The sequence below is a fragment of the Nannobrachium achirus genome (genome assembly GCF_963921795.1).
Source record: "Nannobrachium achirus genome assembly, chromosome: 7".
NCBI lineage: Eukaryota > Metazoa > Chordata > Actinopteri > Myctophiformes > Myctophidae > Nannobrachium > Nannobrachium achirus.
In genome coordinates, this window is record NC_137816.1 from 18,192,395 (window position 1) to 18,198,394 (window position 6,000).

Consider the following 6,000-nt stretch of genomic DNA (forward strand, 5'->3'; position numbering starts at 1 on the left):
GAGATGACTGACGTCTGACATCGGGCGGCCGAGTGTCTAGTCGGCGACCTGGCCAACTTGGGAACAATGTAAATAGGGAATGAATGCCCCGCCCTTTAATGCAAACCCCAGGCATTATACCTGTTGTCATAGGATCCGTTTTGACCATCTGTTTGCGTGTGTCCATTTATGCCCATATATGGAGATATCTGTCTGTCTATATGTACATTTTATGCGCATATGGAGATCTCTGTAGGACCCGTTTTGACCATCTGTTTGCCTGTGTCCATTTATGCCCATATATGGAGTTATCTGTCTCTAAGCGTCCATTTTATGCCCATATAGGGAGATGTCTGTAGGACCCGTAATGACCATCTGTTTGCCTGTGTCCATTTATGCTCATACAGTATATGGAGATATCTGTATCTGTCTGTCTGCATCCATTTCATGCCCATATATGGAGATCTCTGTATCAGCGCTTGCGACGGTTTCCTCAGAAACAGCCTGATGTCAACAATCATCTCCGCATACGGAGATTCCGAACATTTCGCTCCGGTAACCATGGCATTTTTTGTTGACTCATGTGGCGTACGTGATGTCAGAGCCTTTTATGATGTGATGTCACAATGAGTCAGCGCTTGCGCCGGTTACCTCAGAAACAGCCTGATGTCAACAATCATCTCCGCAAACGGAGATTCCGAACGTTTCGCGCCGGTTCGGGAAAACCGCACTGCACTCCGCGCCGCGGCGGGGAACACGCATGCCGAATCTGAAGCCGGTGGGACGAACGGTTCTCGAGATACACGGTTTACAGACAGACAGACAGACAGACAGACAGACAGACAGACTCACAGAGACTTCCCACATTTATTGTAAGATGAGACTGACACATATGTCCATATATGGGCATTCCCAGATATAGGCTTAATATTGATGACATCAGGGATCTCCATTTATGAGCATAAAAGGGACATGGACAGAATTCATTTGCAAGTGTGACTTGCGTTGCGGTTGGTTGTTTAAGTTGAACAAAATGTGTCCATATTTTCAAAAATATGGATGAGCTGGGATGAGGTGTCACGCACTAGTGACGCACATGGGCTTAATATTTATGACATCAAGGATCTCCATATATGGACATAAAGGGACAAGGATGTAATTAATTTGCAACATCATTGTGATGTCAGAACAGGCCAGCTACCGTATATCCTTCTGCTGAGCTGGGATGAGGTGTCATTGTGATGTCAGAAGAGTGACGGACGGATGGACAGACAGACAGACAGACAGACAGACAGACAGACAGACAGACAGATGAGCTGGAGGTTTTCAAACTAAGTAGCAATCTACGTTCACAATCAGGCATAATTGTATCCTTCAACTTCTTGTTTATTCCCCAAAATGACTAGTCATTAGACCTTAATTGATTTTTTGATTTATTTACTTTTTGGGAGAAAAATTGCCAATTTAACACTGAGGTGCCCACTATCCTGTTAGTGCTTGCCTCTCTCTTCACCAATCTTCCTTAGCTGTTTGCCCAGACTATGGTTACCAACCTGAACCTGGCAATTATGCAGAAGGTCAAAACAAATAACATTAGATTGATTGAACTTCTTTATTATAAGTTTGCATATAGGGTACAGGACAGTACAGTACACTGATACAAGGTCAACTAAAAGGATAAAGACCGCAAGAAAGCTTTTGGGCTTGTTTAAATTGGGGTCCCTTTTTACAACTCATACTCATACAACATTAAATGACAGACAAATAAAACACAGTAGCCTACTATAAGTAAAAAGGAAAAGTACAAAAAGTAATCATTGTTCTAAAAACATTGAAAGAGCGCTGCTGAACCTTCTTACAGATAGCATCTGTGGATCAAAGTTCAGCAGAAGCCTGCTGTCAACAGTTCCTTGTTGTATTTATATGTTTGGGAACAGGTACCTCCTTCTAAAATCAATGACCATGTCCTGAGTTTTTGGGACATTCAGTTCCAGATGAAATTCTTCACAAAACTGTGGTTGTGGTCATTCTTCCACAATGACCATGTAATTTACAAACGTAACTAGAAAAGGGCTCACATACATGTATCTCTGCAGGCTGGTTGGGTTGCCTAGGAGGGGCTGTGAAAGTTGTGGGTTGCACCAATTTGGTGTTGATTGGATGTTGCGTTGATGATACTGTATGTCAGGGGTGGGCAACTTTGATGATGGCGAGGGCCACTATATTTCCACCTTCACTCCAGAGGGCCACATTGCATATTGCTACGTCCTACTTTGTCATTCTAGTATCTCACACAAAAGAAGCAAAAATAGCAGATCTACAAGCTGATGCGTTTTGAGCTTGTAGATCGGCTATTTTAGCTTCTTTTGAATTGGAATCCTGAATTATGTTTTTGTTATTTTTGAATTGGAATCCTGAAATGTAACATTTTGATTTAATTTAAAAGGCATTTAGTGATATACTCATGTTAACTTTATGAACCTAAATACAAATGAATTGGACATAAAAATAAACATTGAAATACTACTATACTAGTCATTAAGCTACGCATATACTGTAGACTGACGGAATTAAAGCAGGTCATGTTTGGAATTGTAACAGCTGAAATCAATAAAATATCAGTATTCCAGTATTAACTTGCGGGCCGCATTAAGTGAAGGTGGGGGCCGCATGTGGCCCCCGGGCCCATGTATGCTGTATGTGCATGGTATAGGTGATGATATGATCTAATATGGTCTTTTTCGTAAGAAATAAGCCCCTCCTGTATATACGTATAAACCAATAACCCTAACAGTATGAAATATGGTAATATATAAGATAGAATACTTTATTGGAAAGCAATGAAAAAACATCAGTATACCAATCAAAAGCACGGAAATTGATAAATTAGATACCAAAAATCCAGAGAGCAGAAGAGAGTCCTAAGAAGCTCTACTGGAAAGAAGCGCACCACCTACGATCTATCACCTACAGTACGTCCACACACTTGCATCGCATCGGATCGCACTGTACCATTCAGCCACTGGGACCTGTCAGTAAGGTCTTCCACTCTCTCCCTGGCGTAGTATACTGTATTAAACTATGTAATGGATGCAGAGCACGAGCAGTTTCCCAACCGTGGTTCCAGGCCCCATAGAGGCTTTGTCTGTTTTGAGGTAGTCAAATATTTTGAAAATGTTAACTACTTTTCCTGACCATTTCTAAATAATTCCTTGCTTTCGTCCTGTCTCTGTTGGCAATGGTATCAGTTCAACTGTAATTGTAAACATAGTTGAGAAACATGCGTGTACTGTGTGTGTGTGTGTGTGTGTGTGTGTGTGTGTGTGTGTGTGTGTGTGTGTGTGTGTGTGTGTGTGTGTGTGTGTGTGTGTGTGTGTGTGTGTGCGTGCGCGCGCGCGCGCGCGCGCAGCGCGCGCCTGCCTGCCTGCCTGCCTGCCTGCCTGCCTGCCTGCCTGCCTGCCTGCCTGCCTGCCTGCCTGCGTGCGTGCGTGCGTGCGTGCGTGCGTGCGCGTGTGTAAGTGTGTGAGTGTGCGTGTGTGTGTGTGTGTTTGTGTGTGTGTGTGTGTGTGTGTGCCTGCCTGCCTGCGTGCCTGCCTGCGTGCCTGCGTGCGTGCGCGCGTGTGTAAGTGTGTGAGTGTGCATGTGTTTGTGTGTGTGTGTGTGTGTGTGTGTGTGTGTGTGTGTGTGTGTGTGTGTGTGTGTGTGTGTGTGTGTGTGTGTGTGTGTGTGTGTGTGTGTGTGTGCGTGCCGTCACCGTGCTGGTGTGTGGTGGGTCTCAGCTTTTTTTCAGATGTAACAAGGGGGGATCTAAGGATAAAAGTTTGAGAACCACTGGTGTAGACGAGTAAGCTCAATTTGACTCTGAATTTTCCCCTTGATCATTTTCTCAAAGGCTTTCGTTATCAGTGAAATAAGTTCCATTGGCCTAAAGTCAGTTAATACTTTGGCCTTGTTTTTGGCGAAGGGAACAACTGTTTGTTTCCAGAGCCAGAGTACTTTGTGCTGTACCGCTAAGCTTCTCTGTGAAAGTGTTTAAAACCTTCCCGCAGACACTGTCTGGAACTGGACTTTTCCTGGCTCTCTCTGTATAGACATTATTGCACTGTGTACAGTGAGATTAGCAGATCATAGTGCAGACATACTGCTTGGATGTACACATCTGTCTTCTGGCATCCCAGCAAGCCCTCTGTTTATCTCATCTCCATTTGTGTTGTTACTTCACTGTTGTACAAACCAAACTGTTCTCTGCCACACTAACCTTCTTTAACCTTTGTTTGACTTGGCTCTAGTCGACTCATCTACCAGCCAGTATAAACACAGGCACAACGCCAGCTGCACAGTTACTGCAGCTAAATACAGCAACATTTTCCAAAACACAATGTACGGTATCCTTTCAAAAAAAAAAAAAAAAAGTATGAAAATGATCCATATCTGGTTATATAACACCTCTATATTTATAGTGCATTGTAATCATTTATCTGATGTTATAATCTAGAGCTATTTTCATGCTATTTTCATACAGAGAATATTGTTGGCAGGGTATTACAGGCACCACTAAGAAATATAAAAACTTAAAAAGCCAATGAGGCGACTCAGCAACTGATGTTTAATTCAATTTATGGGTGATGAGGTTCACATTCGATGCCAGACCAGCAGAGGCGTTACAAGTGGGGGGGGGGGGGGGGGGGGGAGTAGGACTGAGTTACTAGGGCCCAAGGTGGAGGGGCCTTAACAGATATACAAGCTCACTACAAGCTGCAAGCTTGTAGATCTGCTATTTTTGAAAAGTCGTGAAAATGTGTGCAAATCTTTGAATAAATGTATGTTTTAAGCAAACATTTCTAACTCAAATTTTGCTTCTGCGGGGTCCCTGGAACAAAATATTTTGAGATGGGGGTCCGTGGCCAAATACATATCATTTTGGGGGTCCTTCACATGAAAAGGTTTGAGCACCACTGACATTCAAAAAACCTCAGAAGGATTTGAAATATTCAAAGACTGTGAGCTTGTATATCTGCTATTTTTCAATAGTTAAAGCATTCATGGGGGCCCCCCTGCAGACCAGAGACAACTATTTTGACCTCTATTCCAGTGACAGTTCAACAGGAGGGCATGTTCACAAATGGATCAACCTCGGACCTCTGACTTTTATGACAGATATACACATCGTTGATGCAACTCTCACAGGAACTCAGTTAACCACAGCTGGCCAAGCTCAGCCCAGTTCAGCTTGGGTCACGCTTTAGAATATTGTTCTCGCCAAGCAGAGGAACTACTTTCTTTTAAAATACAGGTCATCATTACTAGGGTTTACATGTATTTACAGTATTTAACAACTTTTATGTAGCATTGTTGTTACACTTATTATATATGCATTTAGTATATCAACATCATGTACTGTATATCTGGTTGACCATTTTAGCAGTAGCATGTAAGCTATACATATTAATAACTAGAACAAATGAGATAAATGTCAATTGTGGCTGGAATAACCTTTTCGCGCCCAGGCCGGCCGGGAGCCATTAACTTAAAGCATGTTAAGTATGGCTTAAGAAAATACCTTCAAGTACAAACATGCCATAACAGTGTCCTACAGCAAGGCACAAAACATGTTGTAACCACTTAATCCCTATATTATTATTTTTTGTATGATGGTGTCGTGCACTGTGCAGCACAATAGACAATCTACCAGTTTGCCACATTGTGAGCTTGTTCAGTTTTTTTTATATATTTATTATTTTTTTTCGTCCATTTGCGTCACTTGCAGCCACGATGCAAAGTGATTATGTTTTATAAAGTTGCTCGTCAAATTTAAATTATTTTTGACGAGCAACACTATCGTTTGACTAAGTATAAATTTGGCTTTACAACGGATATAAATATGTCAGATAGATGCCTGAATCTATATCTGCTCAATTATTGTAACTCTTTATTCGGTTTTCTAGCGAGAACCGTTTGTTTTGCTATAAAAAAAAGTGCAATATCTGGAAAAAGTTAACTCAATGAATCAATGGTCAATAT